Genomic DNA, 24,498 nt, shown 5'->3' with positions numbered 1-24,498 from the left:
GAAGAACGAAGCCGCAGAGCATCGGGCTTCTGCGCGCACCCTAAGGACTGCTAGTGGACCGTGGTGGCCGCTCGCCTGCCTCTTCAATTCCCTTCTAGCATACTTATGGAAGGTGTTTCAGAACAATTTTCCTGACTTTTGAATTCGTCCTGATGCAGCCCCTCCTGGGAAACTCGTGCTCGTCCTCTGAGTCTCCGACATGCAGAGACCTCAATGGCAACTGCAAAAATGAAGGACTGCGTTGAGTTGTCGAGAAGCAAGAAAAGAGCCAGCGCCTTGTGTTTGGGAGTCAGCAGCTGCTGGACTTTTACGATTGCTTTCACTGTGCATTCAATACCAGGACGGCATGTGCACGTTAAAACAACGAGCTGGGCAAGAGCAGGAAGGGAGCGCGGCCATCAGAGTGCAGCTTATATATTGCCCTGGAAAGGGCAGTGTTTTTGGAGTGTGCAGTAAAATCGTGTTTCTGGACAAGGGAGGCATAAGTGCGCTGCGCTGCTATGCTTTCTCCCTGCGAGACACACTGCCAAAGCTTTTCGTTATCCTGCAGTCTAGTGCAGACGCACACTACGGCTCTCGGCTGCTGTACGAAGCCAAGCGCCGGTGGCCGGCGTCTTTCGGCTGAAGCAGCGCTTCGGAGCGTACGGCTGCCGCTCCGCTCTTGTGTGCGCGAAGCAGCCGCTTCTCCTGCTCCGGGAGCCGGACAGAGCGGCAGCTTGTACGAGGGCGAAGAACGAAGCCGCAGAGCACCGGGCTTCTGCGCGCACCCTAAGGACTGCTGGAGGACCGTGGTGGCTGCTCGCCTGCCTCTTCAATTCCCTTCTAGCATCCTTATTGAAGGGGTTCCAGGAGAATTTTCCTTGTTTTTGACTTCGTAGTGATGTAGTCCTTCCTGGGAAACTCGTGTTCGTCCTCTGAGGCTCCGACATGCAGAGACCTCAGTGGCAACTGCAAAAATGAAGGACTGCGTTGAGTTGTCGAGAAGCAAGAACATAGCCAGCGCCTTGTGTTTGGGAGTGAGCAGCTGCTGGACTTTTGCGATTGCTTTCACTGTGCACTGAATGCCAGGACGGCACGTGCACGTTAAAACAACGAGCTGGGCAAGAGCAGGAAGGGAGCAGGGCCATCAGAGAGCATCTGGCATCTTGCCCTGGAAAGGGCAGTGTTTTTGGAGTGTGCAGTAAAATCGTGTTTCTGGACAAGGGAGGCATAAGTGCGCTGCGCTCCTAAGCTATCTCCCTGCGAGACACGCTGCCAAAGCTTTTCGTTATCCTGCAGTCTAGTGCAGACGCACACTACGACTCTCGGCTGCTGTCCGAAGCGAAGCGCCGGTGGCCGGCGTCTTCCGGCTGAAGCAGCGCTTCGGAGCGTACGGCTGCCGCTCCGCTCTTGTGTGCGCGAAGCAGCCGCTTCTCCTGCTCCGGGAGCCGGACAGAGCAGTAGCTTGTACGAGGGCGAAGAACGAAGCCGCAGAGCACCGGGCTTCTGCGCGCACCCTAAGGACTGCTAGTGGACCGTGGTGGCCGCTCGCCTGCCTCTTCAATTCCCTTCTAGCATCCCTATTGAAGGTGTTCCAGGACAATTTTCCTGAGTTTTGAATTCGTCCTGATGCAGCCCCTCCTGGGAAACTCGTGCTCGTCCACTGAGGCTCCGACATGCAGAGACCTCGGTGGCAACTGCAGAAATGAAGGGCTGCGATGGGTTGTCGAGAAGCAAGAACATAGCCAGCGCCTTGTGTTTGGGAGTCAGCAGCTGCTGGACTTTTGCGATTGCTTTCACTGTGCACTGAATGCCAGGACAGCACGTGCACGTTAAAACAACGAGCTGAGCGAGAGCAGGAAGAGAGCACGGCCATCTGAGAGCATCTGGCATCTTGCTCTGGAAAGGGCAGTGTTTTTGGAGTGTGCAGTAAAATCGTGTTTCTGGACAAGGGAGGCATAAGTGCGCTGCGCTCCTAAGCTATCTCCGTGCGAGACACACTGCCAAAGCTTTTCGCTATGATGCAGTCTAGTGCAGACGCACACTACGGCTCTCGGCTGCTGTCCGAAGCGAAGCGCCGGTGGCCGGCGTCTTTCGGCTGAAGCAGCGCTTCGGAGCGTACGGCTGCCGCTCCGCTGTTGTGTGCGCGAAGCAGCCGCTTCTCCTGCTCCGGGAGCCGGACAGAGCGGCAGCTTGTACGAGGGCGAAGAACGAAGCCGCAGAGCATCGGGCTTCTGCGCGCACCCTAAGGACTGCTAGTTGACCGTGGTGGCCGCTCGCCTGCCTCTTCAATTCCCTTCTAGCATACTTATGGAAGGTGTTTCAGAACAATTTTCCTGACTTTTGAATTCCTCCTGATGCAGCCCCTCCTGGGAAACTCGTGCTCGTCCACTGATTCTCCGACATGCAGAGACCTCAATGGCAACTGCAAAAATGAAGGACTGCGTTGAGTTGTCGAGAAGCAAGAAAAGAGCCAGCGCCTTGTGTTTGGGAGTCAGCAGCTGCTGGACTTTTACGATTGCTTTCACTGTGCATTCAATACCAGGACGGCATGTGCACGTTAAAACAACGAGCTGGGCAAGAGCAGGAAGGGAGCGCGGCCATCAGAGTGCAGCTTATATATTGCCCTGGAAAGAGCAGTGTTTTTGGAGTGTGCAGTAAAATCGTGTTTCTGGACAAGGGAGGCATAAGTGCGCTGCGCTGCTATGCTTTTTCCCTGCGAGACACACTGCCAAAGCTTTTCGCTATGATGCAGTCTAGTGCAGACGCACACTACGGCTCTCCGCTGCTGTCCGAAGCCAAGCGCCGGTGGCCGGCGTCTTTCGGCTGAAGCAGCGCTTCGGAGCGTACGGCTGCCGCTCCGCTGTTGTGTGCGCGAAGCAGCCGCTTCTCCTGCTCCGGGAGCCGGACAGAGCGGCAGCTTGTACGAGGGCGAAGAACGAAGCCGCAGAGCACCGGGCTTCTGCGCGCACCCTAAGGACTGCTAGAGGACCGTGGTGGCTGCTCGCCTGCCTCTTCAATTCCCTTCTAGCATCCTTATTGAAGGGGTTCCAGGAGAATTTTCCTTGTTTTTGACTTCGTCGTGATGCAGTCCTTCCTGGGAAACTCGTGCTCGTCCACTGAGGCTCCGACATGCAGAGACCTCGGTGGCAACTGCAAAAATGAAGGACTGCGTTGAGTTGTCGAGAAGCAAGAACATAGCCAGCGCCTTGTGTTTGGGAGTCAGCAGCTGCTGGACTTTTGCGATTGCTTTCACTGTGCACTGAATGCCAGGACGGCATGTGCACGTTAAAACAACGAGCTGGGCAGGAGTGGGCAGAAGAGAGCGGGCATCAGACAGCAGCTTACATAGTACCATGGAAAGAGCAGTGTTTTTGGAGTGTGCAGTAAAATCGTGTTTCTGGACAAGGGAGGCATAAGTGCGCTGCGCAGCTATGCTTTTTCCCTGCAAGACACACTGCCAAAGCTTTTCGCTATGATGCAGTCTAGTGCAGACGCACACTACGGCTCTCCGCTGCTGTCCGAAGCGAAGCGCCGGTGGCCGGCGTCTTTCGGCTGAAGCAGCGCTTCGGAGCGTACGGCTGCCGCTCCGCTGTTGTGTGCGCGAAGCAGCCGCTTCTCCTGCTCCGGGAGCCGGACAGAGCGGCAGCTTGTACGAGGGCGAAGAACGAAGCCGCAGAGCACCGGGCTTCTGCGCGCACCCTAAGGACTGCTGGAGGACCGTGGTGGCCGCTCGCCTGCCTCTTCAATTCCCTTCTAGCATACTTATGGAAGGTGTTTCAGAACAATTTTCCTGACTTTTGAATTCCTCCTGATGCAGCCCCTCCTGGGAAACTCGTGCTCGTCCTCTGAGTCTCCGACATGCAGAGACCTCAATGGCAACTGCAAAAATGAAGGACTGCGTTGAGTTGTCGAGAAGCAAGAAAAGAGCCAGCGCCTTGTGTTTGGGAGTCAGCAGCTGCTGGACTTTTGCTATTGCTTTCACTGTGCACTGAATGCCAGGACGGCACGTGCACGTCAAAACAACGAGCTGGGCAAGAGCAGGAAGGGAGCAGGGCCATCAGAGAGCATCTGGCATCTTGCCCTGGAAAGGGCAGTGTTTTTGGAGTGTGCAGTAAAATCGTGTTTCTGGACAAGGGAGGCATAAGTGCGCTGCGCTCCTAAGCTATCTCCCTGCGAGACACACTGCCAAAGCTTTTCGTTATGATGCAGTCTAGTGCAGACGCACACTACGGCTCTCGGCTCTCTGTCCGAAGCGAAGCGCCGGTGGCCGGCGTCTTTCGGCCGAAGCAGCGCTTCGGAGCGTACGGCTGCCGCTCCGCTGTTGTGTGCGCGAAGCAGCCGCTTCTCCTGCTCCGGGAGCCGGACAGAGCAGTAGCTTGTACGAGGGCGAAGAACGTTGCCGCAGGGAGACGACATTGTGTGCACAGCCTTGGCACTGCTAGAGGACGGTGGCTAAAGCTACCTGCCTTTTCAATGCACTGCTGGCATGCTTTATTGAAGGTGTTCCGAGACAACTTTCCTGGTTTTTGACTTCGTTCTGATGCAGCCCCTCCTGGGAATTTCGTGCTCGTCCCCGAAGGCTCGAGATGCAGAGAACTCGATGGCAGCTGCAGAAATGAAGGACTCTGTGGAAGTGTCGAGAAGCAAGAATGTAGACAAGCGTTTTGTGATTGGGGTGAGCAGCTGCTGGATATTTGCGATTGCTTTCACTGTGCACTGAATGCCAGGACGGCATGTGCACGTTAAAACAACGAGCTGGGCAGGAGTGGTCAGAAGGGAACGGGCATCAGACAGCAGCTTACATAGTACCATGGAAAGAGCAGTGTTTTTGGAGTGTGCAGTAAAATCGTGTTTCTGGACAAGGGAGGCATAAGTGTGCTGCGCTCCTAAGCTATCTCCCTGCGAGACACACTGCCAAAGCTTTTCGCTATGATGCAGTTTAGTGCAGACGCACACTACGGCTCTCGGCTCTCTGTCCGAAGCGAAGCGCCGGTGGCCGGCGTCTTTCGGCTGAAGCAGCGCTTCGGAGCGTACGGCTGCCGCTCCGCTGTTGTGTGCGCGAAGCAGCCGCTTCTCCTGCTCCGGGAGCCGGACAGAGCGGCAGCTTGTACGAGGGCGAAGAACGAAGCCGCAGAGCACCGGGCTTCTGCGCGCACCCTAAGGACTGCTGGAGGACCGTGGTGGCTGCTCGCCTGCCTCTTCAATTCCCTTCTAGCATCCTTATTGAAGGGGTTCCAGGAGAATTTTCCTTGTTTTTGACTTCGTAGTGATGTAGTCCTTCCTGGGAAACTCGTGTTCGTCCTCTGAGGCTCCGACATGCAGAGACCTCGGTGGCAACTGCAAAAATGAAGGACTGCGTTGAGTTGTCGAGAAGCAAGAACATAGCCAGCGCCTTGTGTTTGGGAGTCAGCAGCTGCTGGACTTTTGCGATTGCTTTCACTGTGCACTGAATGCCAGGACGGCATGTGCACGTTAAAACAACGAGCTGGGCAGGAGTGGGCAGAAGAGAGCGGGCATCAGAGAGCAGCTTACATAGTACCATGGAAAAAGCAGTGTTTTTGGAGTGTGCAGTAAAATCGTGTTTCTGGACAAGGGAGGCATAAGTGCGCTGCGCAGCTATGCTTTTTCCCTGCGAGACACACTGCCAAAGCTTTTCGCTATGATGCAGTCTAGTGCAGACGCACACTACGGCTCTCCGCTGCTGTCCGAAGTGAAGCGCCGGTGGCCGGCGTCTTTCGGCGGAAGCAGCGCTTCGGAGCGTACGGCTGCCGCTCCGCTGTTGTGTGCGCGAAGCAGCCGCTTCTCCTGCTCCGGGAGCCGGACAGAGCGGCAGCTTGTACGAGGGCGAAGAACGAAGCCGCAGAGCATCGGGCTTCTGCGCGCACCCTAAGGACTGCTAGTGGACCATGGTGGCCGCTCGCCTGCCTCTTCAATTCCCTTCTAGCATACTTATGGAAGGTGTTTCAGAACAATTTTCCTGACTTTTGAATTCGTCCTGATGCAGCCCCTCCTGGGAAACTCGTGCTCGTCCTCTGAGTCTCCGACATGCAGAGACCTCAATGGCAACTGCAAAAATGAAGGACTGCGTTGAGTTGTCGAGAAGCAAGAAAAGAGCCAGCGCCTTGTGTTTGGGAGTCAGCAGCTGCTGGACTTTTACGATTGCTTTCACTGTGCATTCAATACCAGGACGGCATGTGCACGTTAAAACAACGAGCTGGGCAAGAGCAGGAAGGGAGTGCGGCCATCAGAGTGCAGCTTATATATTGCCCTGGAAAGGGCAGTGTTTTTGGAGTGTGCAGTAAAATCGTGTTTCTGGACAAGGGAGGCATAAGTGCGCTGCGCTGCTATGCTTTCTCCCTGCGAGACACACTGCCAAAGCTTTTCGTTATCCTGCAGTCTAGTGCAGACGCACACTACGGCTCTCGGCTGCTGTACGAAGCCAAGCGCCGGTGGCCGGCGTCTTTCGGCTGAAGCAGCGCTTCGGAGCGTACGGCTGCCGCTCCGCTCTTGTGTGCGCGAAGCAGCCGCTTCTCCTGCTCCGGGAGCCGGACAGAGCGGCAGCTTGTACGAGGGCGAAGAACGAAGCCGCAGAGCACCGGGCTTCTGCGCGCACCCTAAGGACTGCTGGAGGACCGTGGTGGCTGCTCGCCTGCCTCTTCAATTCCCTTCTAGCATCCTTATTGAAGGGGTTCCAGGAGAATTTTCCTTGTTTTTGACTTCGTAGTGATGTAGTCCTTCCTGGGAAACTCGTGTTCGTCCTCTGAGGCTCCGACATGCAGAGACCTCAGTGGCAACTGCAAAAATGAAGGACTGCGTTGAGTTGTCGAGAAGCAAGAACATAGCCAGCGCCTTGTGTTTGGGAGTGAGCAGCTGCTGGACTTTTGCGATTGCTTTCACTGTGCACTGAATGCCAGGACGGCACGTGCACGTTAAAACAACGAGCTGGGCAAGAGCAGGAAGGGAGCAGGGCCATCAGAGAGCATCTGGCATCTTGCCCTGGAAAGGGCAGTGTTTTTGGAGTGTGCAGTAAAATCGTGTTTCTGGACAAGGGAGGCATAAGTGCGCTGCGCTCCTAAGCTATCTCCCTGCGAGACACGCTGCCAAAGCTTTTCGTTATCCTGCAGTCTAGTGCAGACGCACACTACGACTCTCGGCTGCTGTCCGAAGCGAAGCGCCGGTGGCCGGCGTCTTCCGGCTGAAGCAGCGCTTCGGAGCGTACGGCTGCCGCTCCGCTCTTGTGTGCGCGAAGCAGCCGCTTCTCCTGCTCCGGGAGCCGGACAGAGCAGTAGCTTGTACGAGGGCGAAGAACGAAGCCGCAGAGCACCGGGCTTCTGCGCGCACCCTAAGGACTGCTAGTGGACCGTGGTGGCCGCTCGCCTGCCTCTTCAATTCCCTTCTAGCATCCCTATTGAAGGTGTTCCAGGACAATTTTCCTGAGTTTTGAATTCGTCCTGATGCAGCCCCTCCTGGGAAACTCGTGCTCGTCCACTGAGGCTCCGACATGCAGAGACCTCGGTGGCAACTGCAGAAATGAAGGGCTGCGATGGGTTGTCGAGAAGCAAGAACATAGCCAGCGCCTTGTGTTTGGGAGTCAGCAGCTGCTGGACTTTTGCGATTGCTTTCACTGTGCACTGAATGCCAGGACAGCACGTGCACGTTAAAACAACGAGCTGAGCGAGAGCAGGAAGAGAGCACGGCCATCTGAGAGCATCTGGCATCTTGCTCTGGAAAGGGCAGTGTTTTTGGAGTGTGCAGTAAAATCGTGTTTCTGGACAAGGGAGGCATAAGTGCGCTGCGCTCCTAAGCTATCTCCGTGCGAGACACACTGCCAAAGCTTTTCGCTATGATGCAGTCTAGTGCAGACGCACACTACGGCTCTCGGCTGCTGTCCGAAGCGAAGCGCCGGTGGCCGGCGTCTTTCGGCTGAAGCAGCGCTTCGGAGCGTACGGCTGCCGCTCCGCTGTTGTGTGCGCGAAGCAGCCGCTTCTCCTGCTCCGGGAGCCGGACAGAGCGGCAGCTTGTACGAGGGCGAAGAACGAAGCCGCAGAGCATCGGGCTTCTGCGCGCACCCTAAGGACTGCTAGTTGACCGTGGTGGCCGCTCGCCTGCCTCTTCAATTCCCTTCTAGCATACTTATGGAAGGTGTTTCAGAACAATTTTCCTGACTTTTGAATTCCTCCTGATGCAGCCCCTCCTGGGAAACTCGTGCTCGTCCACTGATTCTCCGACATGCAGAGACCTCAATGGCAACTGCAAAAATGAAGGACTGCGTTGAGTTGTCGAGAAGCAAGAAAAGAGCCAGCGCCTTGTGTTTGGGAGTCAGCAGCTGCTGGACTTTTACGATTGCTTTCACTGTGCATTCAATACCAGGACGGCATGTGCACGTTAAAACAACGAGCTGGGCAAGAGCAGGAAGGGAGCGCGGCCATCAGAGTGCAGCTTATATATTGCCCTGGAAAGAGCAGTGTTTTTGGAGTGTGCAGTAAAATCGTGTTTCTGGACAAGGGAGGCATAAGTGCGCTGCGCTGCTATGCTTTTTCCCTGCGAGACACACTGCCAAAGCTTTTCGCTATGATGCAGTCTAGTGCAGACGCACACTACGGCTCTCCGCTGCTGTCCGAAGCGAAGCGCCGGTGGCCGGCGTCTTTCGGCTGAAGCAGCGCTTCGGAGCGTACGGCTGCCGCTCCGCTGTTGTGTGCGCGAAGCAGCCGCTTCTCCTGCTCCGGGAGCCGGACAGAGCGGCAGCTTGTACGAGGGCGAAGAACGAAGCCGCAGAGCACCGGGCTTCTGCGCGCACCCTAAGGACTGCTGGAGGACCGTGGTGGCCGCTCGCCTGCCTCTTCAATTCCCTTCTAGCATACTTATGGAAGGTGTTTCAGAACAATTTTCCTGACTTTTGAATTCCTCCTGATGCAGCCCCTCCTGGGAAACTCGTGCTCGTCCTCTGAGTCTCCGACATGCAGAGACCTCAATGGCAACTGCAAAAATGAAGGACTGCGTTGAGTTGTCGAGAAGCAAGAAAAGAGCCAGCGCCTTGTGTTTGGGAGTCAGCAGCTGCTGGACTTTTGCTATTGCTTTCACTGTGCACTGAATGCCAGGACGGCACGTGCACGTCAAAACAACGAGCTGGGCAAGAGCAGGAAGGGAGCAGGGCCATCAGAGAGCATCTGGCATCTTGCCCTGGAAAGGGCAGTGTTTTTGGAGTGTGCAGTAAAATCGTGTTTCTGGACAAGGGAGGCATAAGTGCGCTGCGCTCCTAAGCTATCTCCCTGCGAGACACACTGCCAAAGCTTTTCGTTATGATGCAGTCTAGTGCAGACGCACACTACGGCTCTCGGCTCTCTGTCCGAAGCGAAGCGCCGGTGGCCGGCGTCTTTCGGCCGAAGCAGCGCTTCGGAGCGTACGGCTGCCGCTCCGCTGTTGTGTGCGCGAAGCAGCCGCTTCTCCTGCTCCGGGAGCCGGACAGAGCAGTAGCTTGTACGAGGGCGAAGAACGTTGCCGCAGGGAGACGACATTGTGTGCACAGCCTTGGCACTGCTAGAGGACGGTGGCTAAAGCTACCTGCCTTTTCAATGCACTGCTGGCATGCTTTATTGAAGGTGTTCCGAGACAACTTTCCTGGTTTTTGACTTCATTCTGATGCAGCCCCTCCTGGGAATTTCGTGCTCGTCCCCGAAGGCTCGAGATGCAGAGAACTCGATGGCAGCTGCAGAAATGAAGGACTCTGTGGAAGTGTCGAGAAGCAAGAATGTAGACAAGCGTTTTGTGATTGGGGTGAGCAGCTGCTGGATATTTGCGATTGCTTTCACTGTGCACTGAATGCCAGGACGGCATGTGCACGTTAAAACAACGAGCTGGGCAGGAGTGGTCAGAAGGGAACGGGCATCAGACAGCAGCTTACATAGTACCATGGAAAGAGCAGTGTTTTTGGAGTGTGCAGTAAAATCGTGTTTCTGGACAAGGGAGGCATAAGTGTGCTGCGCTCCTAAGCTATCTCCCTGCGAGACACACTGCCAAAGCTTTTCGCTATGATGCAGTTTAGTGCAGACGCACACTACGGCTCTCGGCTCTCTGTCCGAAGCGAAGCGCCGGTGGCCGGCGTCTTTCGGCTGAAGCAGCGCTTCGGAGCGTACGGCTGCCGCTCCGCTGTTGTGTGCGCGAAGCAGCCGCTTCTCCTGCTCCGGGAGCCGGACAGAGCGGCAGCTTGTACGAGGGCGAAGAACGAAGCCGCAGAGCACCGGGCTTCTGCGCGCACCCTAAGGACTGCTGGAGGACCGTGGTGGCTGCTCGCCTGCCTCTTCAATTCCCTTCTAGCATCCTTATTGAAGGGGTTCCAGGAGAATTTTCCTTGTTTTTGACTTCGTAGTGATGTAGTCCTTCCTGGGAAACTCGTGTTCGTCCTCTGAGGCTCCGACATGCAGAGACCTCGGTGGCAACTGCAAAAATGAAGGACTGCGTTGAGTTGTCGAGAAGCAAGAACATAGCCAGCGCCTTGTGTTTGGGAGTCAGCAGCTGCTGGACTTTTGCGATTGCTTTCACTGTGCACTGAATGCCAGGACGGCATGTGCACGTTAAAACAACGAGCTGGGCAGGAGTGGGCAGAAGAGAGCGGGCATCAGAGAGCAGCTTACATAGTACCATGGAAAAAGCAGTGTTTTTGGAGTGTGCAGTAAAATCGTGTTTCTGGACAAGGGAGGCATAAGTGCGCTGCGCAGCTATGCTTTTTCCCTGCGAGACACACTGCCAAAGCTTTTCGCTATGATGCAGTCTAGTGCAGACGCACACTACGGCTCTCCGCTGCTGTCCGAAGTGAAGCGCCGGTGGCCGGCGTCTTTCGGCGGAAGCAGCGCTTCGGAGCGTACGGCTGCCGCTCCGCTGTTGTGTGCACGAAGCAGCCGCTTCTCCTGCTCCGGGAGCCGGACAGAGCGGCAGCTTGTACGAGGGCGAAGAACGAAGCCGCAGAGCATCGGGCTTCTGCGCGCACCCTAAGGACTGCTAGTGGACCGTGGTGGCCGCTCGCCTGCCTCTTCAATTCCCTTCTAGCATACTTATGGAAGGTGTTTCAGAACAATTTTCCTGACTTTTGAATTCGTCCTGATGCAGCCCCTCCTGGGAAACTCGTGCTCGTCCTCTGAGTCTCCGACATGCAGAGACCTCAATGGCAACTGCAAAAATGAAGGACTGCGTTGAGTTGTCGAGAAGCAAGAAAAGAGCCAGCGCCTTGTGTTTGGGAGTCAGCAGCTGCTGGACTTTTACGATTGCTTTCACTGTGCATTCAATACCAGGACGGCATGTGCACGTTAAAACAACGAGCTGGGCAAGAGCAGGAAGGGAGTGCGGCCATCAGAGTGCAGCTTATATATTGCCCTGGAAAGGGCAGTGTTTTTGGAGTGTGCAGTAAAATCGTGTTTCTGGACAAGGGAGGCATAAGTGCGCTGCGCTGCTATGCTTTCTCCCTGCGAGACACACTGCCAAAGCTTTTCGTTATCCTGCAGTCTAGTGCAGACGCACACTACGGCTCTCGGCTGCTGTACGAAGCCAAGCGCCGGTGGCCGGCGTCTTTCGGCTGAAGCAGCGCTTCGGAGCGTACGGCTGCCGCTCCGCTCTTGTGTGCGCGAAGCAGCCGCTTCTCCTGCTCCGGGAGCCGGACAGAGCGGCAGCTTGTACGAGGGCGAAGAACGAAGCCGCAGAGCACCGGGCTTCTGCGCGCACCCTAAGGACTGCTGGAGGACCGTGGTGGCTGCTCGCCTGCCTCTTCAATTCCCTTCTAGCATCCTTATTGAAGGGGTTCCAGGAGAATTTTCCTTGTTTTTGACTTCGTAGTGATGTAGTCCTTCCTGGGAAACTCGTGTTCGTCCTCTGAGGCTCCGACATGCAGAGACCTCAATGGCAACTGCAAAAATGAAGGACTGCGTTGAGTTGTCGAGAAGCAAGAACATAGCCAGCGCCTTGTGTTTGGGAGTGAGCAGCTGCTGGACTTTTGCGATTGCTTTCACTGTGCACTGAATGCCAGGACGGCACGTGCACGTTAAAACAACGAGCTGGGCAAGAGCAGGAAGGGAGCAGGGCCATCAGAGAGCATCTGGCATCTTGCCCTGGAAAGGGCAGTGTTTTTGGAGTGTGCAGTAAAATCGTGTTTCTGGACAAGGGAGGCATAAGTGCGCTGCGCTCCTAAGCTATCTCCCTGCGAGACACGCTGCCAAAGCTTTTCGTTATCCTGCAGTCTAGTGCAGACGCACACTACGACTCTCGGCTGCTGTCCGAAGCGAAGCGCCGGTGGCCGGCGTCTTCCGGCTGAAGCAGCGCTTCGGAGCGTACGGCTGCCGCTCCGCTCTTGTGTGCGCGAAGCAGCCGCTTCTCCTGCTCCGGGAGCCGGACAGAGCAGTAGCTTGTACGAGGGCGAAGAACGAAGCCGCAGAGCACCGGGCTTCTGCGCGCACCCTAAGGACTGCTAGTGGACCGTGGTGGCCGCTCGCCTGCCTCTTCAATTCCCTTCTAGCATCCCTATTGAAGGTGTTCCAGGACAATTTTCCTGAGTTTTGAATTCGTCCTGATGCAGCCCCTCCTGGGAAACTCGTGCTCGTCCACTGAGGCTCCGACATGCAGAGACCTCGGTGGCAACTGCAGAAATGAAGGGCTGCGATGGGTTGTCGAGAAGCAAGAACATAGCCAGCGCCTTGTGTTTGGGAGTCAGCAGCTGCTGGACTTTTGCGATTGCTTTCACTGTGCACTGAATGCCAGGACAGCACGTGCACGTTAAAACAACGAGCTGAGCGAGAGCAGGAAGAGAGCACGGCCATCTGAGAGCATCTGGCATCTTGCTCTGGAAAGGGCAGTGTTTTTGGAGTGTGCAGTAAAATCGTGTTTCTGGACAAGGGAGGCATAAGTGCGCTGCGCTCCTAAGCTATCTCCGTGCGAGACACACTGCCAAAGCTTTTCGCTATGATGCAGTCTAGTGCAGACGCACACTACGGCTCTCGGCTGCTGTCCGAAGCGAAGCGCCGGTGGCCGGCGTCTTTCGGCTGAAGCAGCGCTTCGGAGCGTACGGCTGCCGCTCCGCTGTTGTGTGCGCGAAGCAGCCGCTTCTCCTGCTCCGGGAGCCGGACAGAGCGGCAGCTTGTACGAGGGCGAAGAACGAAGCCGCAGAGCATCGGGCTTCTGCGCGCACCCTAAGGACTGCTAGTTGACCGTGGTGGCCGCTCGCCTGCCTCTTCAATTCCCTTCTAGCATACTTATGGAAGGTGTTTCAGAACAATTTTCCTGACTTTTGAATTCCTCCTGATGCAGCCCCTCCTGGGAAACTCGTGCTCGTCCACTGATTCTCCGACATGCAGAGACCTCAATGGCAACTGCAAAAATGAAGGACTGCGTTGAGTTGTCGAGAAGCAAGAAAAGAGCCAGCGCCTTGTGTTTGGGAGTCAGCAGCTGCTGGACTTTTACGATTGCTTTCACTGTGCATTCAATACCAGGACGGCATGTGCACGTTAAAACAACGAGCTGGGCAAGAGCAGGAAGGGAGCGCGGCCATCAGAGTGCAGCTTATATATTGCCCTGGAAAGAGCAGTGTTTTTGGAGTGTGCAGTAAAATCGTGTTTCTGGACAAGGGAGGCATAAGTGCGCTGCGCTGCTATGCTTTTTCCCTGCGAGACACACTGCCAAAGCTTTTCGCTATGATGCAGTCTAGTGCAGACGCACACTACGGCTCTCCGCTGCTGTCCGAAGCCAAGCACCGGTGGCCGGCGTCTTTCGGCTGAAGCAGCGCTTCGGAGCGTACGGCTGCCGCTCCGCTGTTGTGTGCGCGAAGCAGCCGCTTCTCCTGCTCCGGGAGCCGGACAGAGCGGCAGCTTGTACGAGGGCGAAGAACGAAGCCGCAGAGCACCGGGCTTCTGCGCGCACCCTAAGGACTGCTAGAGGACCGTGGTGGCTGCTCGCCTGCCTCTTCAATTCCCTTCTAGCATCCTTATTGAAGGGGTTCCAGGAGAATTTTCCTTGTTTTTGACTTCGTCGTGATGCAGTCCTTCCTGGGAAACTCGTGCTCGTCCACTGAGGCTCCGACATGCAGAGACCTCGGTGGCAACTGCAAAAATGAAGGACTGCGTTGAGTTGTCGAGAAGCAAGAACATAGCCAGCGCCTTGTGTTTGGGAGTCAGCAGCTGCTGGACTTTTGCGATTGCTTTCACTGTGCACTGAATGCCAGGACGGCATGTGCACGTTAAAACAACGAGCTGGGCAGGAGTGGGCAGAAGAGAGCGGGCATCAGACAGCAGCTTACATAGTACCATGGAAAGAGCAGTGTTTTTGGAGTGTGCAGTAAAATCGTGTTTCTGGACAAGGGAGGCATAAGTGCGCTGCGCTGCTATGCTTTCTCCCTGCGAGACACACTGCCAAAGCTTTTCGTTATCCTGCAGTCTAGTGCAGACGCACATTACGGCTCTCGGCTCTCTGTCCGAAGCGAAGCGCCGGTGGCCGGCGTCTTTCGGCTGAAGCAGCGCTTCGGAGCGTACGGCTGCCGCTCCGCTGTTGTGTGCGCGAAGCAGCCGCTTCTCCTGCTCCGGGAGCCGGACAGAGCGGTAGCTTGTACGAGGGCGAAGAACGAAGCCGCAGAGCACCGGGCTTCTGCGCGCACCCTACGGACTGCTGGAGGACCGTGGTGGCTGCTCGCCTGCCTCTTCAATTCCCTTCTAGCATCCTTATTGAAGGGGTTCCAGGAGAATTTTCCTTGTTTTTGACTTCGTAGTGATGTAGTCCTTCCTGGGAAACTCGTGTTCGTCCTCTGAGGCTCCGACATGCAGAGACCTCGGTGGCAACTGCAAAAATGAAGGACTGCGTTGAGTTGTCGAGAAGCAAGAACATAGCCAGCGCCTTGTGTTTGGGAGTCAGCAGCTGCTGGACTTTTGCGATTGCTTTCACTGTGCACTGAATGCCAGGACGGCATGTGCACGTTAAAACAACGAGCTGGGCAGGAGTGGGCAGAAGAGAGCGGGCATCAGAGAGCAGCTTACATAGTACCATGGAAAAAGCAGTGTTTTTGGAGTGTGCAGTAAAATCGTGTTTCTGGACAAGGGAGGCATAAGTGCGCTGCGCAGCTATGCTTTTTCCCTGCGAGACACACTGCCAAAGCTTTTCGCTATGATGCAGTCTAGTGCAGACGCACACTACGGCTCTCCGCTGCTGTCCGAAGTGAAGCGCCGGTGGCCGGCGTCTTTCGGCGGAAGCAGCGCTTCGGAGCGTACGGCTGCCGCTCCGCTGTTGTGTGCGCGAAGCAGCCGCTTCTCCTGCTCCGGGAGCCGGACAGAGCGGCAGCTTGTACGAGGGCGAAGAACGAAGCCGCAGAGCATCGGGCTTCTGCGCGCACCCTAAGGACTGCTAGTGGACCGTGGTGGCCGCTCGCCTGCCTCTTCAATTCCCTTCTAGCATACTTATGGAAGGTGTTTCAGAACAATTTTCCTGACTTTTGAATTCGTCCTGATGCAGCCCCTCCTGGGAAACTCGTGCTCGTCCTCTGAGTCTCCGACATGCAGAGACCTCAATGGCAACTGCAAAAATGAAGGACTGCGTTGAGTTGTCGAGAAGCAAGAAAAGAGCCAGCGCCTTGTGTTTGGGAGTCAGCAGCTGCTGGACTTTTACGATTGCTTTCACTGTGCATTCAATACCAGGACGGCATGTGCACGTTAAAACAACGAGCTGGGCAAGAGCAGGAAGGGAGTGCGGCCATCAGAGTGCAGCTTATATATTGCCCTGGAAAGGGCAGTGTTTTTGGAGTGTGCAGTAAAATCGTGTTTCTGGACAAGGGAGGCATAAGTGCGCTGCGCTGCTATGCTTTCTCCCTGCGAGACACACTGCCAAAGCTTTTCGTTATCCTGCAGTCTAGTGCAGACGCACACTACGGCTCTCGGCTGCTGTACGAAGCCAAGCGCCGGTGGCCGGCGTCTTTCGGCTGAAGCAGCGCTTCGGAGCGTACGGCTGCCGCTCCGCTCTTGTGTGCGCGAAGCAGCCGCTTCTCCTGCTCCGGGAGCCGGACAGAGCGGCAGCTTGTACGAGGGCGAAGAACGAAGCCGCAGAGCACCGGGCTTCTGCGCGCACCCTAAGGACTGCTGGAGGACCGTGGTGGCTGCTCGCCTGCCTCTTCAATTCCCTTCTAGCATCCTTATTGAAGGGGTTCCAGGAGAATTTTCCTTGTTTTTGACTTCGTAGTGATGTAGTCCTTCCTGGGAAACTCGTGTTCGTCCTCTGAGGCTCCGACATGCAGAGACCTCAGTGGCAACTGCAAAAATGAAGGACTGCGTTGAGTTGTCGAGAAGCAAGAACATAGCCAGCGCCTTGTGTTTGGGAGTGAGCAGCTGCTGGACTTTTGCGATTGCTTTCACTGTGCACTGAATGCCAGGACGGCACGTGCACGTTAAAACAACGAGCTGGGCAAGAGCAGGAAGGGAGCAGGGCCATCAGAGAGCATCTGGCATCTTGCCCTGGAAAGGGCAGTGTTTTTGGAGTGTGCAGTAAAATCGTGTTTCTGGACAAGGGAGGCATAAGTGCGCTGCGCTCCTAAGCTATCTCCCTGCGAGACACGCTGCCAAAGCTTTTCGTTATCCTGCAGTCTAGTGCAGACGCACACTACGACTCTCGGCTGCTGTCCGAAGCGAAGCGCCGGTGGCCGGCGTCTTCCGGCTGAAGCAGCGCTTCGGAGCGTACGGCTGCCGCTCCGCTCTTGTGTGCGCGAAGCAGCCGCTTCTCCTGCTCCGGGAGCCGGACAGAGCAGTAGCTTGTACGAGGGCGAAGAACGAAGCCGCAGAGCACCGGGCTTCTGCGCGCACCCTAAGGACTGCTAGTGGACCGTGGTGGCCGCTCGCCTGCCTCTTCAATTCCCTTCTAGCATCCCTATTGAAGGTGTTCCAGGACAATTTTCCTGAGTTTTGAATTCGTCCTGATGCAGCCCCTCCTGGGAAACTCGTGCTCGTCCACTGAGGCTCCGACATGCAGAGACCTCGGTGGCAACTGCAGAAATGAAGGGCTGCGATGGGTTGTCGAGAAGCAAGAAGATAGCCAGCGCCTTGTGTTTGGGAGTCAGCAGCTGCTGGACTTTTGCGATTGCTTTCACTGTGCACTGAATGCCAGGACAGCACGTGCACGTTAAAACAACGAGCTGAGCGAGAGCAGGAAGAGAGCACGGCCATCTGAGAGCATCTGGCATCTTGCTCTGGAAAGGGCAGTGTTTTTGGAGTGTGCAGTAAAATCGTGTTTCTGGACAAGGGAGGCATAAGTGCGCTGCGCTCCTAAGCTATCTCCGTGCGAGACACACTGCCAAAGCTTTTCGCTATGATGCAGTCTAGTGCAGACGCACACTACGGCTCTCGGCTGCTGTCCGAAGCGAAGCGCCGGTGGCCGGCGTCTTTCGGCTGAAGCAGCGCTTCGGAGCGTACGGCTGCCGCTCCGCTGTTGTGTGCGCGAAGCAGCCGCTTCTCCTGCTCCGGGAGCCGGACAGAGCGGCAGCTTGTACGAGGGCGAAGAACGAAGCCGCAGAGCATCGGGCTTCTGCGCGCACCCTAAGGACTGCTAGTTGACCGTGGTGGCCGCTCGCCTGCCTCTTCAATTCCCTTCTAGCATACTTATGGAAGGTGTTTCAGAACAATTTTCCTGACTTTTGAATTCCTCCTGATGCAGCCCCTCCTGGGAAACTCGTGCTCGTCCACTGATTCTCCGACATGCAGAGACCTCAATGGCAACTGCAAAAATGAAGGACTGCGTTGAGTTGTCGAGAAGCAAGAAAAGAGCCAGCACCTTGTGTTTGGGAGTCAGCAGCTGCTGGACTTTTACGATTGCTTTCACTGTGCATTCAATACCAGGACGGCATGTGCACGTTAAAACAACGAGCTGGGCAAGAGCAGGAAGGGAGCGCGGCCATCAGAGTGCAGCTTATATATTGCCCTGGAAAGAGCAGTGTTTTTGGAGTGTGCAGTAAAATCGTGTTTCTGGACAAGGGAGGCATAAGTGCGCTGCGCTGCTATGCTTTTTCCCTGCGAGACACACTGCCAAAGCTTTTCGCTATGATGCAGTCTAGTGCAGACGCACACTACGGCTCTCCGCCTCTGTCCGAAGCCAAGCGCCGGTGGCCGGCGTCTTTCGGCTGAAGCAGCGCTTCGGAGCGTACGGCTGCCGCTCCGCTGTTGTGTGCGCGAAGCAGCCGCTTCTCCTGCTCCGGGAGCCGGACAGAGCGGCAGCTTGTACGAGGGCGAAGAACGAAGCCGCAGAGCACCAAGCTTCTGCGCGCACCCTAAGGACTGCTAGAGGACCGTGGTGGCTGCTCGCCTGCCTCTTCAATTCCCTTCTAGCATCCTTATTGAAGGGGTTCCAGGAGAATTTTCCTTGTTTTTGACTTCGTCGTGATGCAGTCCTTCCTGGGAAACTCGTGCTCGTCCACTGAGGCTCCGACATGCAGAGACCTCGGTGGCAACTGCAAAAATGAAGGACTGCGTTGAGTTGTCGAGAAGCAAGAACATAGCCAGCGCCTTGTGTTTGGGAGTCAGCAGCTGCTGGACTTTTGCGATTGCTTTCACTGTGCACTGAATGCCAGGACGGCATGTGCACGTTAAAACAACGAGCTGGGCAGGAGTGGGCAGAAGAGAGCGGGCATCAGACAGCAGCTTACATAGTACCATGGAAAGAGCAGTGTTTTTGGAGTGTGCAGTAAAATCGTGTTTCTGGACAAGGGAGGCATAAGTGCGCTGCGCAGCTATGATTTTTCCCTGCGAGACACACTGCCAAAGCTTTTCGCTATGATGCAGTCTAGTGCAGACGCACACTACGGCTCTCCGCTGCTGTCCGAAGCGAAGCGCCGGTGGCCGGCGTCTTTCGGCTGAAGCAGCGCTTCGGAGCGTACGGCTGCCGCTCCGCTGTTGTGTGCGCGAAGCAGCCGCTTCTCCTGCTCCGGGAGCCGGACAGAGCGGCAGCTTGTACGAGGGCGAAGAACGAAGCCGCAGAGCACCGGGCTTCTGCGCGCACCCTAAGGACTGCTGGAGGACCGTGGTGGCCGCTCGCCTGCCTCTTCAATTCCCTTCTAGCATACTTATGGAAGGTGTTTCAGAACAATTTTCCTGACTTTTGAATTCCTCCTGATGCAGCCCCTCCTGGGAAACTCGTGCTCGTCCTCTGAGTCTCCGACATCCAGAGACCTCAATGGCAACTGCAAAAATGAAGGACTGCGTTGAGTTGTCGAGAAGCAAGAAAAGAGCCAGCGCCTTGTGTTTGGGAGTCAGCAGCTGCTGGACTTTTGCTATTGCTTTCACTGTGCACTGAATGCCAGGACGGCACGTGCACGTCAAAACAACGAGCTGGGCAAGAGCAGGAAGGGAGCAGGGCCATCAGAGAGCATCTGGCATCTTGCCCTGGAAAGGGCAGTGTTTTTGGAGTGTGCAGTAAAATCGTGTTTCTGGACAAGGGAGGCATAAGTGCGCTGCGCTCCTAAGCTATCTCCCTGCGAGACACACTGCCAAAGCTTTTCGTTATGATGCAGTCTAGTGCAGACGCACACTACGGCTCTCGGCTCTCTGTCCGAAGCGAAGCGCCGGTGGCCGGCGTCTTTCGGCGGAAGCAGCGCTTCGGAGCGTACGGCTGCCGCTCCGCTGTTGTGTGCGCGAAGCAGCCGCTTCTCCTGCTCCGGGAGCCGGACAGAGCAGTAGCTTGTACGAGGGCGAAGAACGTTGCCGCAGGGAGACGACATTGTGTGCACAGCCTTGGCACTGCTAGAGGACGGTGGCTAAAGCTACCTGCCTTTTCAATGCACTGCTGGCATGCTTTATTGAAGGTGTTCCGAGACAACTTTCCTGGTTTTTGACTTCGTTCTGATGCAGCCCCTCCTGGGAATTTCGTGCTCGTCCCCGAAGGCTCGAGATGCAGAGAACTCGATGGCAGCTGCAGAAATGAAGGACTCTGTGGAAGTGTCGAGAAGCAAGAATGTAGACAAGCGTTTTGTGATTGGGGTGAGCAGCTGCTGGATATTTGCGATTGCTTTCACTGTGCACTGAATGCCAGGACGGCATGTGCACGTTAAAACAACGAGCTGGACAGGAGTGGTCAGAAGGGAACGGGCATCAGACAGCAGCTTACATAGTACCATGGAAAGAGCAGTGTTTTTGGAGTGTGCAGTAAAATCGTGTTTCTGGACAAGGGAGGCATAAGTGTGCTGCGCTCCTAAGCTATCTCCCTGCGAGACACACTGCCAAAGCTTTTCGCTATGATGCAGTTTAGTGCAGACGCACACTACGGCTCTCGGCTCTCTGTCCGAAGCGAAGCGCCGGTGGCCGGCGTCTTTCGGCTGAAGCAGCGCTTCGGAGCGTACGGCTGCCGCTCCGCTGTTGTGTGCGCGAAGCAGCCGCTTCTCCTGCTCCGGGAGCCGGACAGAGCGGCAGCTTGTACGAGGGCGAAGAACGAAGCCGCAGAGCACCGGGCTTCTGCGCGCACCCTAAGGACTGCTGGAGGACCGTGGTGGCTGCTCGCCTGCCTCTTCAATTCCCTTCTAGCATCCTTATTGAAGGGGTTCCAGGAGAATTTTCCTTGTTTTTGACTTCGTAGTGATGTAGTCCTTCCTGGGAAACTCGTGTTCGTCCTCTGAGGCTCCGACATGCAGAGACCTCGGTGGCAACTGCAAAAATGAAGGACTGCGTTGAGTTGTCGAGAAGCAAGAACATAGCCAGCGCCTTGTGTTTGGGAGTCAGCAGCTGCTGGACTTTTGCGATTGCTTTCACTGTGCACTGAATGCCAGGACGGCATGTGCACGTTAAAACAACGAGCTGGGCAGGAGTGGGCAGAAGAGAGCGGGCATCAGAGAGCAGCTTACATAGTACCATGGAAAAAGCAGTGTTTTTGGAGTGTGCAGTAAAATCGTGTTTCTGGACAAGGGAGGCATAAGTGCGCTGCGCAGCTATGCTTTTTCCCTGCGAGACACACTGCCAAAGCTTTTCGCTATGATGCAGTCTAGTGCAGACGCACACTACGGCTCTCCGCTGCTGTCCGAAGTGAAGCGCCGGTGGCCGGCGTCTTTCGGCGGAAGCAGCGCTTCGGAGCGTACGGCTGCCGCTCCGCTGTTGTGTGCGCGAAGCAGCCGCTTCTCCTGCTCCGGGAGCCGGACAGAGCGGCAGCTTGTACGAGGGCGAAGAACGAAGCCGCAGAGCATCGGGCTTCTGCGCGCACCCTAAGGACTGCTAGTGGACCGTGGTGGCCGCTCGCCTGCCTCTTCAATTCCCTTCTAGCATACTTATGGAAGGTGTTTCAGAACAATTTTCCTGACTTTTGAATTCGTCCTGATGCAGCCCCTCCTGGGAAACTCGTGCTCGTCCTCTGAGTCTCCGACATGCAGAGACCTCAATGGCAACTGCAAAAATGAAGGACTGCGTTGAGTTGTCGAGAAGCAAAAAAAGAGCCAGCGCCTTGTGTTTGGGAGTCAGCAGCTGCTGGACTTTTACGATTGCTTTCACTGTGCATTCAATACCAGGACGGCATGTGCACGTTAAAACAACGAGCTGGGCAAGAGCAGGAAGGGAGTGCGGCCATCAGAGTGCAGCTTATATATTGCCCTGGAAAGGGCAGTGTTTTTGGAGTGTGCAGTAAAATCGTGTTTCTGGACAAGGGAGGCATAAGTGCGCTGCGCTGCTATGCTTTCTCCCTGCGAGACACACTGCCAAAGCTTTTCGTTATCCTGCAGTCTAGTGCAGACGCACACTACGGCTCTCGGCTGCTGTACGAAGCCAAGCGCCGGTGGCCGGCGTCTTTCGGCTGAAGCAGCGCTTCGGAGCGTACGGCTGCCGCTCCGCTCTTGTGTGCGCGAAGCAGCCGCTTCTCCTGCTCCGGGAGCCGGACAGAGCGGCAGCTTGTACGAGGGCGAAGAACGAAGCCGCAGAGCACCGGGCTTCTGCGCGCACCCTAAGGACTGCTGGAGGACCGTGGTGGCTGCTCGCCTGCCTCTTCAATTCCCTTCTAGCATCCTTATTGAAGGGGTTCCAGGAGAATTTTCCTTGTTTTTGACTTCGTAGTGATGTAGTCCTTCCTGGGAAACTCGTGTTCGTCCTCTGAGGCTCCGACATGCAGAGACCTCAGTGGCAACTGCAAAAATGAAGGACTGCGTTGAGTTGTCGAGAAGCAAGAACATAGCCAGCGCCTTGTGTTTGGGAGTGAGCAGCTGCTGGACTTTTGCGATTGCTTTCACTGTGCACTGAATGCCAGGACGGCACGTGCACGTTAAAACAACGAGCTGGGCAAGAGCAGGAAGGGAGCAGGGCCATCAGAGAGCATCTGGCATCTTGCCCTGGAAAGGGCAGTGTTTTTGGAGTGTGCAGTAAAATCGTGTTTCTGGACAAGGGAGGCATAAGTGCGCTGCGCTCCTAAGCTATCTCCCTGCGAGACACGCTGCCAAAGCTTTTCGTTATCCTGCAGTCTAGTGCAGACGCACACTACGACTCTCGGCTGCTGTCCGAAGCGAAGCGCCGGTGGCCGGCGTCTTCCGGCTGAAGCAGCGCTTCGGAGCGTACGGCTGCCGCTCCGCTCTTGTGTGCGCGAAGCAGCCGCTTCTCCTGCTCCGGGAGCCGGACAGAGCAGTAGCTTGTACGAGGGCGAAGAACGAAGCCGCAGAGCACCGGGCTTCTGCGCGCACCCTAAGGACTGCTAGTGGACCGTGGTGGCCGCTCGCCTGCCTCTTCAATTCCCTTCTAGCATCCCTATTGAAGGTGTTCCAGGACAATTTTCCTGAGTTTTGAATTCGTCCTGATGCAGCCCCTCCTGGGAAACTCGTGCTCGTCCACTGAGGCTCCGACATGCAGAGACCTCGGTGGCAACTGCAGAAATGAAGGGCTGCGATGGGTTGTCGAGAAGCAAGAACATAGCCAGCGCCTTGTGTTTGGGAGTCAGCAGCTGCTGGACTTTTGCGATTGCTTTCACTGTGCACTGAATGCCAGGACAGCACGTGCACGTTAAAACAACGAGCTGAGCGAGAGCAGGAAGAGAGCACGGCCATCTGAGAGCATCTGGCATCTTGCTCTGGAAAGGGCAGTGTTTTTGGAGTGTGCAGTAAAATCGTGTTTCTGGACAAGGGAGGCATAAGTGCGCTGCGCTCCTAAGCTATCTCCGTGCGAGACACACTGCCAAAGCTTTTCGCTATGATGCAGTCTAGTGCAGACGCACACTACGGCTCTCGGCTGCTGTCCGAAGCGAAGCGCCGGTGGCCGGCGTCTTTCGGCTGAAGCAGCGCTTCGGAGCGTACGGCTGCCGCTCCGCTGTTGTGTGCGCGAAGCAGCCGCTTCTCCTGCTCCGGGAGCCGGACAGAGCGGCAGCTTGTACGAGGGCGAAGAACGAAGCCGCAGAGCATCGGGCATCTGCGCGCACCCTAAGGACTGCTAGTTGACCGTGGTGGCCGCTCGCCTGCCTCTTCAATTCCCTTCTAGCATACTTATGGAAGGTGTTTCAGAACAATTTTCCTGACTTTTGAATTCCTCCTGATGCAGCCCCTCCTGGGAAACTCGTGCTCGTCCACTGATTCTCCGACATGCAGAGACCTCAATGGCAACTGCAAAAATGAAGGACTGCGTTGAGTTGTCGAGAAGCAAGAAAAGAGCCAGCGCCTTGTGTTTGGGAGTCAGCAGCTGCTGGACTTTTACGATTGCTTTCACTGTGCATTCAATACCAGGACGGCATGTGCACGTTAAAACAACGAGCTGGGCAAGAGCAGGAAGGGAGCGCGGCCATCAGAGTGCAGCTTATATATTGCCCTGGAAAGAGCAGTGTTTTTGGAGTGTGCAGTAAAATCGTGTTTCTGGACAAGGGAGGCATAAGTGCGCTGCGCTGCTATGCTTTTTCCCTGCGAGACACACTGCCAAAGCTTTTCGTTATCCTGCAGTCTAGTGCAGACGCACACTACGGCTCTCCGCTGCTGTCCGAAGCCAAGCACCGGTGGCCGGCGTCTTTCGGCTGAAGCAGCGCTTCGGAGCGTACGGCTGCCGCTCCGCTGTTGTGTGCGCGAAGCAGCCGCTTCTCCTGCTCCGGGAGCCGGACAGAGCGGCAGCTTGTACGAGGGCGAAGAACGAAGCCGCAGAGCACCGGGCTTCTGCGCGCACCCTAAGGACTGCTAGAGGACCGTGGTGGCTGCTCGCCTGCCTCTTCAATTCCCTTCTAGCATCCTTATTGAAGGGGTTCCAGGAGAATTTTCCTTGTTTTTGACTTCGTCGTGATGCAGTCCTTCCTGGGAAACTCGTGCTCGTCCACTGAGGCTCCGACATGCAGAGACCTCGGTGGCAACTGCAAAAATGAAGGACTGCGTTGAGTTGTCGAGAAGCAAGAACATAGCCAGCGCCTTGTGTTTGGGAGTCAGCAGCTGCTGGACTTTTGCGATTGCTTTCACTGTGCACTGAATGCCAGGACGGCATGTGCACGTTAAAACAACGAGCTGGGCAGGAGTGGGCAGAAGAGAGCGGGCATCAGACAGCAGCTTACATAGTACCATGGAAAGAGCAGTGTTTTTGGAGTGTGCAGTAAAAT

Source organism: Lonchura striata, chromosome 5, assembly GCF_046129695.1.
Source record: "Lonchura striata isolate bLonStr1 chromosome 5, bLonStr1.mat, whole genome shotgun sequence".
Classification (NCBI taxonomy): Eukaryota; Metazoa; Chordata; class Aves; order Passeriformes; family Estrildidae; genus Lonchura; species Lonchura striata.
Note: the sequence above shows the minus strand (reverse complement) of the source record.